A 14,315-nucleotide genomic window follows, 5' to 3' on the forward strand; every position below is an offset into this window, starting at 1 on the left:
CTTACTGGACCTGGCTTGGAACTACATAAGGATGGCCTTTTATAAAGATTTTTGGCACCTCTGGTTCTGATGCTGCTTACAAGCTACAAACTAAAAATTAACAAATCAAAAAGGCATTTTAATTATTTTAAAACCTTAGTAAGAGTTTGGAGTTTTGTAAAAACAATTTTTTTAATATTAACACTCTTTACAGATCCTTTTATAATTATTTAACCATATGAACTAAGGTGACCAATTGTTTCAGTTTGTCAAGAACTGAGAGTTTTCCTTAGATGTGGGATTTTTCAATTCCAAAATGGGGGTTGTATCAGGTAACTAAGACAAGTTAGTCACCTTAATATGAACATTTCAACAGCAGACCAAATTGTGGCTAAAGTCCAAAGTAGAATGTAATGAATAACATATCTAGTAATGTCTTTTAAATTATACATTTATCTGTGTTAATTATTATATAATTAGAGTTTTGACCTTAGCCAAAGTCTTTAAAAGATAATTTTTTTCCTACTGGTTCTGTGGTATGAGATACTACCCTGTCTGGTTAACTAGTAGATGTAATAAAGGCATAATCTTACATAGAAACAAGTAATGTTATTAGGAGAAAAAAAGTATAATTAAGAAATTTTGGATTTTTACTCCATGTCATGACCATGAACTAAAATTCCATCTTAATAAAATCAAAAAACAAAAGAGAAATTATATTTAAATAAAACTCCATGGAGTGCTTTAAGATAGTTTCAGGGGCTAAGATACAGTGTAGCAAAGAATAATGATCCTGAGAATTATAAACTAGATCACTATCACTGAACTTTTACTTTGCTCCAGAGTGGTATCAGTTTAATATTTTCTTAGAACACACATGTTTTTAGAATCCATGCTCCATTATTTTATTTCTTGGTCCTTATAGAACAGAACTATGGAATTTCCTTTAAATGGTCTTCAGTGAAAGCCCTTTCTTCTTTCCCATCTCTTTCCAGCTCATTTCTTCCAAAGATACTTCAAATTTCTTTCCCCAACCATAAGGGCACTGGGACTACACTGATCATGTAATTTATTATCCTAACCAACAACTTTTGAAAGTGAAGAGGGTGCTATTAGGGACTTCCCTGGTGGCACAGTGGTTAAAAATCCGCCTGCTAATGCAGAGAACATGGGTTTGAGCCCTGGTCCAGGAAGATCCCACATGCCGCAGAGCAGCTAAGCTCATGCACCACAACTACTAAGCCTCAGCCTGCGCTCTAGAGCCTGCGAGCCACATCTACTGAGCCCACGTGCTGCAACTACTGAAGCCCGTGAGTCTAGAGCCTGTGATCCACGACAAGAGAAGACACCGCAATGAGAAGCCTGTGCACCACAACGAAGAGTAGCCCCTGCTTGCCGCAACTAGAGAAAGCCTGCACACAGCAACCAAGACACAACGCAGCCAAAAATAAAAATAATAAAATTAATTTTAAAAAGAGGGTGCTATTAATAATTAAACTAGGATAACAGGCATAAATCTGAGACTATCTAAAGCATACACTGTGAGTTGTCACACCCTAAATCTACAAAGTGTATAGATGACTGTTGTAGAATTTGATTCTAAGTCCCTCATACATATCTTTATTTAATTACTAGTGCTCTCTTCTATCCCCTCACCCTCCACTCCCCACAAACATAAATTCTTTTTCCTTCCCTATGTATCTCCTAAATTTCTCTTGATAACATAGATTCTTCAATCAGCCAGTGTTCTTAGGAATCTCTAGAAGTTGGTCTGTTCTGCTCCTGTCATAATAATTGGGCTCTGCTCACTTGCCCTGCCTAACTCTCTCTCTCCTTCCCTGCTTTCTTGCTTTCTATTTTTAAAGTCTAGAATTTGGGTATGGTCATGGTATAGGGGAGGAAGTATTTTTCCATAATGATAACATTTTCCCTTTAATGACCTTTGGATTTTCTGGTTTTTAAATACTTCAATTTTTAAAATATCTTGTAAGTAACTATTTTTTTTCCTTTTACACTCAATCTCTTCTGTGAAATTAGAATGAACTCTCCAGTGTTGAAACACTCTTCCTTTCACCTCTTAGTGTGAGAATTATAGTCCTTGAGACCGTGAGTCCCAAAGTAGACTTGGCCCTTTTCTCCCAGGGGGCCTTGTAACTCATATGATGTAACCACCACTTGTGGTAGGCTGCTCAGTTTTCCCTGTTCCTTTGTACATAAATTAGACCTCTTCCAAGAGCTCCATGATTTAGCAAGAAAAAAAAAAAACAGCCTCAATATCAATCCATAGTAAAAGGAAAAGCAAAAATCATCAACATAGTCACTGCAAAATTTTTTTCAGTTAATATATAAGTAGTTGAACAGGAATTTCTTCTTAATTTCTATATAATGACTCAGTTTCATGATGACATTTGAGATGTATCATGATTAGTTTTTTTATTAGTGTCTAATATATTATTAAAAATCAATCTGTCTCTTCCTCTCTCATGTACACATTATACCTAAACACATAATGGAAAAAACAGTACAAGTATATATAAGATAGATAACTAACAAGGACCTACTGTACAGCACAGGGAATTCTACTCAATATTCTGTGATAACCTGTATGAGAAAAGAATCTGCAAAGGATGACTATATGTATATGTACAACTGAATCACTTTGCTGTACACCTGAAACTAACACAACATTGTAAATCAACTATACTCCAATAAAATTTTAAAACAATTTATATAAAATTTCAAACCTAAAAAAAAAGAAAAAAAAAACCCAAAAGATTACAATAAGCCAGATTTCAAAGCTCTTGTCCCAATTGTCCCTTTAAAATACCCATATATTTGATTTTGTTTACCTGGCTTCATCTGTGGAGGTGACAATGGGGCTGTCTTCTGGGTTTTTATCTTCTGCTTCCCAGCCTCCTAAATGTTGTTTCCCTTGTTTCTCACATTCTTTGTCTTTGTGTACCCTTTCATAGTCTTTTGCATGGGTTTTCTGGTGCATTTCAATCCACCATCTTTAACCCAGAGTTTTCATTTAATTTCTCTGGATCTCAGTTTTTTCATCTTTAAATTGAGAAAGTTGGATCAATTTTCTCTGAGATCACTTCCAAATATTCTGAGGCTATGAACTCCAAATAATATGTTGCACAATTATTTTTATAGCAATTAAATTAACCTCAAAATTAATATTGCATTTGTTGGACCTTACATCACACTGCCTATAGAATAAAGTTTTAGTCTATCATTTAAAGCCTCGTATAACCTGATTCAATCTTTCCTTAAAAATAGCAAAGTCTCAAAAAAAAGAAAGAAAAAAAAAAAAGAAAAAGGAAACATTACTTTCCATTTGTTTGTGATGTCGACCTCTGTAAGCCAACATAGTTTCTCAAACAGTTGCCGAATGTGATAGCACCGCTGTATCCCTAGAGCTTTGCTCAGTTCCTGGTCTTTACATTTGTGTTGAATGCGATAATGAATGAGATAGGTCATTGTTCAGGGTCATGGGTTTCACCAGATAGATGATATGATCTTAAAACGGATATTTCAGTTAGCTGAAAGAATTAGTGCACCTCCCAAAGTAATGATCTATTTACCAGTCCACAGAGTGGAAGGACCTGAAAAAGTATTTCTTGGATTAAAACCCTATATTTTGGGGGCTTCCCAGGGCTTCCCTGGTGGCGCAGTGGTTGAGAGTCCACCTGCTGATACAGGGGACGAGGGTTCGTGCCTTGGTCCAGGAGGATCCCACATGCCGCGGAGCGGCTGGGCCCGTGAGCCATGGCCTCTGGGCCTGCGCGTCCGGAGCCTGTGCTCTGCAGCGGGAGAGGCCACAACAGTGAGAGGCCCGTGTACAGCAAAAAAACCCACAAAAAACCTATATTTTCAATTTTTGTCTCTTCAGACTGGGAGATAGTAGTAGGGAAGAAAGAGGAAAATATATTTGATTTAGTCATAAATATCCACTGTTCCCTACATTTTTTTAAAGCTTTTTATTTTATATTGGAGTATAGTTGGTTAAAAATGTTGTGATAGTTTCAGGTGTATGGCAAAGAGATTCAGTTATACATATACATGTATCTATTCTTTTTCAAATTCTTTTCCCTTTTAGGTTGTCACTGTTCCCTACATTTTTAATAGCCACACTCTGTTTTGTATTCACAAAGAGGACAGGAGAAGTGAGCAGGGATGAAAAATATATGCAATCTTCTTGACCCTGTCCCAGATTACTCTCTCTCTGCACTCCTGTGGGGTCTGAAAAGAGTCAAGGTTCAAAAAAAAAAGGAACCAGATTTGCTATCAGATGGGACATGGTCTGCACCTTACTCCTCAGCTCAGTGTCTGCCACTTTGAACAGGGCTTGGCCATGTTCAAATGTTGCATTTTGTGTGGTCTATCCACACAAAATGGTATCCCTCCTTCTAGGTGCCATTTGACCTGAGGGAGAGATGATCAGGACCAAAGTGTGTGATGACTGGCACATTATCCATGGCCTGGGCTTAGGTCCAATGGCCGTTGTCAAGCAAATTCAACTAAACTTTTTGTTGTTTTAGAGCCAGTCTTTGCTTAGCTCTGTTACACAGACCTTAAACACTCTCAACTGTGGAGAAAGGCTGCCTTTCTGGCACTGGATAAAATGGCCTGGCGTATCAAGTGAGCTCTCTAACCCTTAATTGATAATGGCAACAAGTCATGCCAATCATTCAGGAACTCCTCATCCCCATCTCAAGTAACCTTGTGGATGAGGGCTGGCATGTCCCCTTGCCTTTCAAACATTTCAGATACTGTTTCTTGCTTTTTGGCGAAAACTCTCACTGATGCTGGAAGAAGACCAAGATATATCATGTTGTTGCTTTTTTCAATCCTGACTTTGCTTTCCTTTAGACAAAACGCTTCTTGATTTACTAAACGTGGGGGGAAAAAATCTCCCTCTTCTTTTCATTTTCCCTTCTCATTGGGGGCTCAAGGTGATGTCAGGAATGCTATTAAGTGGCACCTTTTGAGATGGCATACTAGACACATGGTAGTGAGATCCATTTCACTGCACCTTAGTTAATGGGTTTTTTATGGTACACTTGTGCACATAGAGTTTATGGCTCTATTCCTAAATTACCATTTGGAGGAGGGGAAATGTCTCTCAGCACAGCATGATATTCTATTGTGTTCAGGCAGGGATACTATTTAGAAAATTTAGCACACCATTCATTTGATACCTCACATTAAGGTATCAAAATGGAACCATCATACATTAATTTACAATTTCTCACTGAGTAAAAATTTTTCAAGGGAGCATTAGCCTAACAGGCAGCCCTCCCAAGTGGTTTCTTGTCACCCATACAAAGCTGCTGTCACCCACTAACTCACACTGGAAACCTTAGAACCAAATGACACAGCCACAGTACCCTCCCTGATGACCCCAAATAGGCAACTGTTTACCTTAGATGGTTTCATTTGCTTTTCTTGGGCCATCTGAGACTCTATCAATTCTAAGGCCAGATCAAGTTGTAGTTCTTTCCCCTCATATGATCCCATTATTCGAGGAAACTAAAGATTCCCCTTATTTCCTTGTGCCCTCATTCTCCCAGAAAAATATTTATTGCTGGAACAGGAGAAGAAAAGGGTGAAGTCTCCACACCCATCTTTGTCATCTCAGAAGTGGTCATATGCTTCCCAAGGCAGAGCATTAGGGCATGTTCTCTGATACCTGATGGCTGAGTTTAATTTCTGTTTCCCTTTATTTTCCTTAATCACTACAGAGGATGCTATCATTTTATATTCAATGTTTATCAAAACGTTAAGTTTGGCAGTATTATTATTTTAGGAATAAAGAGATATGACAAATAGGCCTCTCCTAAAAGCACAGGGTAAGAACTAAGGGGTTTTTAAGTAATGAGATGTTAGTTAAGTGGCAAGATTAACAGAGAAAATAAAAGAAATGGAAAATCTCCAGAACTGAGAGAAAAAGAAGGAGAAGAGAATGAGACTAAGGACTGATGATCTGCTAGTTGTATTTCAAAATGACAGAAGCGATTTACGTAGAAACACTTGGTACCCAATAAGAAACTCAAGAGTGCAACGGATAGGCTGACTGCCTAATGTTTGGACTCCAGAGGCCTTTTTAATCATTAATATTAATAATTAAATGGCAATTCAAAAAGACTGCACATATTTCTAATCGCTTTTCTAATATGTTGAAGTTTAGATAAGTAGAACAAAATTACAGATGAAAAACAATCTTGTATAAGTCTGTCCATTCAATTCCACTAGACAAGTAATTATAAATCAGAAAAAAGGGGGTGGGTCTGAATAAAGGTGGAAATTTCTAAAAACTTTATCTTAGAGTCCTTGAATTTTAGAAGGAAATGGTACAGTCATAAATACCATTGAGAGGTGGGTTGACCAGCTGTTCTCCATCTCCACTGAGGGAGTAGAAGAAAAAAATATGTTAATTCTATAAGGACATGATTTAAATTAAATAGATGGGAGATTTATCTTGTAGCAAGGGCTGTGGAGAACTAGAATAAGATCATTAGGCAACCTTAAATGCCCCTCTGGTGATCTCTGAAATTGAGCTTTACCTTGCTTGGTTTGCATTTGTCTGGGAGTGTTAAGGTATGACGACGGATAACCTCTGTAACTTCTTGGGCTTATTCAGTGAGAGGACTTAAAATTCTGTTTTATAAACCAGGGCCCAAGTCAGTGGGCATATTGATTTTCTCTCTTTTGCATTATATGGTAGATGGCCTAGTCTGGAGGGTTAATTCTCTTCATCCTTTTGGGTTGGGTTACTGGCCTTAAATGATCCACTTGGACCGACTCTGAAGCAGAATTTTTCAAATGGTGTTCAGGGAAATTTCTGTAGTTCAGGGTCAATTTTTACTGAAACTTTTCTCCTTTCAGCTTAACTGCTACCTGCCTATCCTCATCTCTCCTGGTTCTGTGTCTGTTGAGATCAGCGGACAAACAGTATCCTCTGAAATTTTTATCAGGGGTTTCCAGTTTTATATTATTAAACTAGAATTTTTAAAAACTGTGAAAATGACTACCATCAAGACAATGATACTGACTTTTTCATTGAGGTAAAGCCTGAATATTCTGTCTACAACATGTGCAAATTATAATAACATTTATAACAACTTTAATGTAAAGTTCCTGGTTTACCAATTGCCCTAGGCAAAATTCATTCTTCTTTTAAAGAAGAATAAAAACCATCCTTCTGGTTTCTGCAAATGCTAGTAAGCCTCATTTATTGCTCCCTCATCAGATTTTCTCACATTCCCCACTAACTTATCTCACTGTCCTAACCTCAGATTTTCTAATTGTTTCTTTTTGTCTAGAGAAGTAGAAAATATGACTTAAAAACAAATTAACAATCAGTACAATTGATCTGTCTGTAAAGAATATCCTGCTTATAACAGAAACATCTAAAAAGAAAGTCATCATTTAAAATATCAAATACAAATTAACTTAACTTTAATATATCTGCACTGTGTATCAGTGCTTCCTACTATAACAACCATTCTTGTCACCTGAGGAGCTTACTAAAAACACAGATTTCAGGGCACCACCAGCGGGAGGTCTTTATTCCAGAGATTTAGGAAGGAATCTGTGATCCTCCAAGTTTGGAAATCACAACCCTTGGTTAGTTCAGCACATGTTGTAGATTTAAGATCCTAAAATCAGTAGTTAGCAACAACACAGAGAAAATACAATTAAGACAAGAAGCTTAAAAAAACATTTTCTTAATTTTTTGTTTTCTTCCAGTATACTCTCCTCTTGACATTCCTTCTACTTTTGGCTGAATAAATTAAATGCCTATGAAGTGGGAGAGATTTTTCTTTTGCAATGGGATTAGCCAGCAGACCAATCAACAATCAATTGACCTGTTTTCCTTCTCTTCCTGTTTGCATTCCAGGCATGTTCAAGTGATTAAGTACCATTTGAACTCTGGCTGGGAAGTAAGGTGATGACAGGACATGAAGAGTAATAAGTCACCTCAACACAGAGCCTGGTATAGCACATAGAAGTGCAGATGTTTACTTGTGTGTTTGAGTTAAAGAAAGCATTAAGTTTCTGATTCCTTCAAGTCTAAATGCAGACTAAACAGCCTTTGGTCATAATGTTAATTCATATAGTACAAAAGTTCATATTTTGGATTTTCTGTTAAAGAATCTCCAGTTTTCTGTATTTCAGGAGATTCTACAGTTGCACTGATTGTTAATTATGGGCACTTATATATGAGGTACAATGGCCCCTAGCAATGGAAAGATATAAGAAGGAAGAGAGACCTGAGGTTTGACAAGAGGTATTACCTAATAGGTAAACAAGGTCAGAGAACTATCCCAGCTACCGAGACTGGCCATGGAGGTAGTCAGATAACATTTAGCAATGGGACTTGGGCCAAGATCTCTTTTTTCATAGGTGGCAAGGCCGTAGTCACTGGTATAGGGTTCAGGAGTGCGTTTCTAATTTCAAGGCTAGCAGGAAGGAGTGACAGGAAGAGGGGTTGGCAATACCCTTGCTGGGTCACTGCCATCATAGGGCACTGGATTCTGGGTATGGTTGGCAGAGAGAGAGCCCAGTAATCAACACAACGACCCCTGAAAACCAAACTTAAGCAGAATAGAGGAAATGTGGATCAAGAGATGTGTTTTATTTCAGCATGTATTTGAGAATGAAGGGTAGGATAACCTCTTGGTGGAAAAATCAGTGAGCCAGACTGGGAAAGATAGAGGCTGTGGAGTCAGTCAAATGTTGACAAGATGCCAAGTGTATGTGGACACTCTATAGAACCTTATGCCAATGGTATCCCTATTCCTGTTGGGAACAGAAGTATTTTTAAATGTCAGAAAAGAATGTGAAATTCAGTTTGAAATTTTAAGAGGGAGGGAAAGAACTCAAAGCAGACTGAACCAATATTAAATATATATATATATATATGATTCACTCTTTAGGGCTAATGTGGCAAATTACATTTCCACTGATGAATTCATATATTGTCTTAATAATCTCTTCTTAACCATGACTATATACATCCCTACCCAAAATAGTTTGCCCATTATGTAGGGTAAAGCCCAGACTCCTCAGTTAGCATTCAGTTATGTCTAGGTGATGATTCCAACCTCTTTTCTTATTTCATTCTTCCATAGACCCTATGCTCTGGCTCCCCAACTCCATTCTCCATTTCCTGAACAAATTTCACAACTTCACAACTTTGCTGCATTCAACTATTCTGTTAACCAAAAATATTCAACTCAAATAGCAACAGCCTTCCATGGCCACCAATCAATGAAGACTGCTTTTTCTTCTGCGTACTCTGATTTGTTCACTTAATTCCTCCTTACGGTTAATTTGTAACTCTCTTTTTCTTAGTTCATTTGAGGCTTTGACCAAGCCAACCAGAAACTGAGCTCTTCTTATGAAGAGATTACTTTTTAGTCATTGTTATAATTTGCAGTGTCTAGTACAGAGTTTTGCACATGGCAAGGACTCACATTTTAAGTTAAATAACCATCTGTCTGGTGTGAATGTAAAATGTATATTCTAATTTTATTTAGTGTTTAAGGAAAGGCACAGATCTCTTATTTGGTAATGAAGAAAAATACTTTATTCTCTAATGAATTACCTCCTTCTTCCTTAATGAAATACCTCCTTTTGATTAATCCTCAATCTGTGTTTTCATCGTAACACATTAATTAGAATTTTTTTTAAACTATGTTTAAATAATACTGCATTTACTCAAAGAAAAAGTCTCCCGTTCCAAATGTAGCAGTCCATTCTAATTTTTGAATGCATGGCAGGAAAACTGTGTAGATTCCAAATTAAGCTACTGAGAGTCAAAGATTAGAGTAACCCATTGCCTCTTTTTCCATGAAAGTTTCACTTTTCCCCCTTTATTTCTTGTCTAACCTAGGTTAGAAAGGGAACATTTCTCTATTCCATGCTTAAAATCCACTTTAGATTTTTTGGCTTCCTTATCTTTGATTTCTTTAGTTAAAGCAGTCTGGAAGCAGCAAGGTCAACTCTTAGGAGATGGAAAAGAGCATTTTCAGTTTAACCATATCTCTGTCTCTAGTCAACTGAGGCTCCAAATTAACGAGCTCTGAAGAGATCCAAGTCTAGTCCCTGCTGGACTGTGCTGTGGGACCTGGAGAGGGCAAGGACACCAATTGAATAATAGAGTGTCTTGGTGACAGTGGAACTTATTCACCCCAGGGATAAAAGGGCACCATTAAAAGCAAATAGCATCTAATTAGAATCTTCTCTTCATTCGGGTTTCTTCTGAAGATGAATTTTCTTTCATTTTATAATAGATTATAGATCCATCATCTGAATTCAAATTGCAATTGCTTTGTGAGACTGAGATGAGATAGATCACTCGGGTTCCCTATTCACTGAGGTCTGCACAAAAGAGTGATTAGAGAGGATACAAGCAGAGCACTTTGAAAATGGTCACAAAATTGTTTTATTTATGTTTGTAAAATATATTCTCTCCAGAGAATTCTGCTCAACTTGGAGACAACAGCTCTTTCAGGGAGGTCTTTCTTATTCATACGTTCCAGCTGGGTTGAGCAAAATCTTGAGAAGACAAAGTTATACTTCTCAGGTTGATAGACTTTGCCAGAATGACTCAGGGAGAGAAAGGTAAGAAAAGGTATTCTGCTTATTTGTTTATCCCAGAGTCAAAACTAGGAGAAAGTAAACAATTGTTTAAAAATTTTAAGTACTAAATCTACCAGCTATAAGAAGATGTATATGTCACTAAAGACGTAATTCACAGCCAAGACAATCTGAATATCTCCCTGGAAGATGTTAATATGCAGTGCAGTTCTTTCAAAGAAGCTATTTGAAAGATATTTAGTGATTTAGAGATTGATTTTAAGTGTTTACAGTGTGTTAGGCAAATTACATATATATATGTACATATATGTATATATATGTGTGTGTGTGTGTGTGTGTGTATATATATATATATATTTTTTTTTTTTTTTTTTTTTTTTTGGCTGCACCACACAGTTTATGGGATCTTAGTTCCCTGACCAGGGATTGAACCCAGCCACATCAGTGAAAGTGCAAAGTCCTAACCACTGGACCTCCAGGGAACTCCCAAGGCAATTTACCTATATTTTAAAATTTAATCTGAATGGTAATCCTGGGAGTTAGGTATCAATAGCTCCATTTTAAGGAGGAATGGAGTAGGCTTTAAAGAAGGGAAGCAACTTCAGCAGGGTCTCACTGGACACTGGGTTCACACACAGATTGCCCTTTCTCCAAAGCCTGTGTTCCTTACACTACATCACACTGCCTTTCTAGGAAAAATAGTCTTCAGAATTATTGACTTATTTCATACTGCTTTCTTTATGAGAATGCAAAATTACATCAGAGCAAATCTTCTCAGACCCAACCATTATGTGGAAAAGAATTCAATACAAACAGTAATTCTGTGAATGGAGAACTATAAGTAAATCTCCTATTAATATTTCCTAGTAGGCAATTTTTAAAACTTTGTAGTTTCACTTACAAAATATAATCTTGATGTTCCTTTTGAACCAATCCCTTGGCATCCTGTTTGATTAAAGAGCAAATGAAAAGGCAAATCCAATTAAGTACTTCTTTCTTAAAGTTCTTTCTTCATTTGACTCCTAGACAACACACTTCCTTTCTCACTGGTCATTCCTTCTTACTCTCACTAGCTCCTTGTCTCCCTGGTATTTTAACAAACAGGCTTAATCCTCTAACCTCTGTATTTATCCTCCCTCCCTTTGCCAATAAATTCATCCTTAGTGAAAGATCAGTCTGAATAGTCCCAAATCATCATTTCCATTCACGAGCTTTCCCCTTAATCTTGATACTTATAACCCAACTGCCTTCTCAAGATGTCTGTTTATGTATAAACATCTCAAATACAAGATGTCAAAAGACCAATTTCTCACTCTGCCTCACCAAAATGTTTCTCTATTAGTTTTTCTAATAAAAGACAATGCCATCCTTCTAGTTTTTCAGCATCCTTGATTGCTATATTTCCCTAACACTTTACATCCAATCTTTGAATAAATAGACATTACTGTCAAAATATGCCCAGAGTTGGATGATCTCTCCTGATCTAAGCAATCAATTACAGGAAAGATCTTTTTTTTCAGTAGCCTTCTGGCTGGTCTCCCTGCTTCTTCTACTCTTGCTCTTTCCAGTTTATTCTCACAAAGCAGTCAAAATAGATCTCTAGAAATACAAAACTTTATTTTTTTATGTTTTCCTCTGCTCTAACCCCTTCAACGTTCTGCATGTCACTCATACAATGCCCTTAAAATGGCTCACAAGGCTTTGTATGTCCTGACTCCCTCTCCCTTTTCTACACTCTCCCTCGACAATGCCAAGCACAGGCCTATTTTAGTTTCTTCAGTTTACTGTTCCCTCAGATCTCTACATAACTCGCTCCTTCAAGTTCTCTGCTGAAATGTCCCCTCATCATTGAAGCCGCTCCTGAGGACTGTGTATAAGGCTATTCTTCCCAGGGCTCAGCACGCCCTATCCCCTTACACAGCATCATTTTTACCCTTTACAGTTTTCACACCAGACATGTTACACATTTATTTGAACATAGAATGGATCCCCCATCCGTAAGCTAACTGGAGGGCAGGGACTTTTTCTATTTTTCAGTACTCTTTTCCCAGCCACCAACAAGGAACAGTGCCTGCCACAAACAAGGTGCTTAGTAAATATTTAAAGAATGAATAAGTGAAGTATAACCAGTGAGATAAACAGGCAATCAGAATGTCTTAAAGTCTTTATTGGAAGTGGCAAGAATCTTCACATGGTCAAAAAACGTAAACAATTTAGAATATTTGGGACATGAGGAATAATGTGGCAAAAGAACTGTTGAAAAGCAAAAGTGGAATATTTTACATGGCTTCACTTTAGAACGATAGCTTCAAATATAGGATCTCAGAAAAAAAATCATAAGCAAAATAACTTAGTTCACCTATTAATAACTGTTATGCAAAATTAACAACATAATGAAATCTTTCAGTCCACTGGGTGTTATAATTTAACAGAAACCACTTTAGTTTCATAGGTCTTTAAGAGATTTAGCTGGTGCTCATTCCAAGGGACCCTTAACAGATAACACACAGATAAACTGAAATAGTCCAAAAGTTTCTCATTAGAAATGTAACTGGGAGCATTTTTATATAACTTTTAAAATTTTGAACAAGGCCTGGGTACCAAATCAAATTTTGTCCTTAATAAGCTTTGAGACTCTGGATGGAGTGGCATGCAATTCCTTGGAGCTATATTTCCTGTTTATAAAACAAGAATAGATAGCCATTCCTGTATCACGTGGTTGTTATGAGGATCAAATAAGAAACATCTATTAACACAGTATGGAACATGGAGTGGAGTCATCAAGATTCCTGAATTTTAGCCCTTGGTCCCCATGTACTTAAATGTAGCCTTAGAGAAGACAATTGACCTTATAGGTTTCAGCTCCTATATCTACAAAGTCAAGTGGTATGGCTACTTGATCTTCAGGGTCTTTAAATTTTAAGATATGCTACATATCCTTTGAAAAGCGTTAAGTAAACATGTGAATATTTCGTACTAAAACAAACAGCTGCAGCAAAAAGGATGCTTATATCCTCTGTATCTGTTCAAGAATAGTGTCTGCGGTGCTAAACCAACCCTGCCCCACACTCACACCTTCTGCTCCAGAGTTATCTACAACACTCAAGGTGTGCCAGTCACCCACATGCCCACCCGCCTCAGAAAAATAGCTACTATAAACGTTAAGACGGTGAAGCCATAAACCCAGACTGTGATTACTAAACTAGTTTATGCACTAAACAGCCCAGCACTGTCGCAAGTGGATCACTTTTTCGTTTCAGAAAATTATGATGCCAGCAATAGACAATGGCAGCTTCTTAAAAACATCATAAATAAACAGCTGTTGTAAATACAGGACATCAAAGCTTTTTAGTTAATAGTGAATAAATCGGTTTGTGACTCAGTTTCCTCATTTGAACAACAACAAAAGATAATTTGTCATGTCTTAAAGATTGTAAGGAGACATATACTTCAAAATGACCTTTGTGTTTTGAAGAACAATAGTGTAAATGACCTTTTCTCTCACAATCTATCAACTGTAGATCTCTTTGAAATGTTTCTAATAAAGTGATAATTGAAGCTCATTACAACTAGGTTATTGCATGATCCTAAAGAACACTGATAGTAATAAATAAGTAAATAAATAACTTATAGTCAGCAGTGTTGCCACAATGCGCATTTTATCCTTCTCCAATTGTTAAAAATGTGGCTCTCTCATGCAAAGAACCTTTCAGATGTACCTC

This window comes from Mesoplodon densirostris, chromosome 12 (genome assembly GCF_025265405.1).
Source record: "Mesoplodon densirostris isolate mMesDen1 chromosome 12, mMesDen1 primary haplotype, whole genome shotgun sequence".
In the NCBI taxonomy this organism is placed as follows: Eukaryota; Metazoa; Chordata; class Mammalia; order Artiodactyla; family Ziphiidae; genus Mesoplodon; species Mesoplodon densirostris.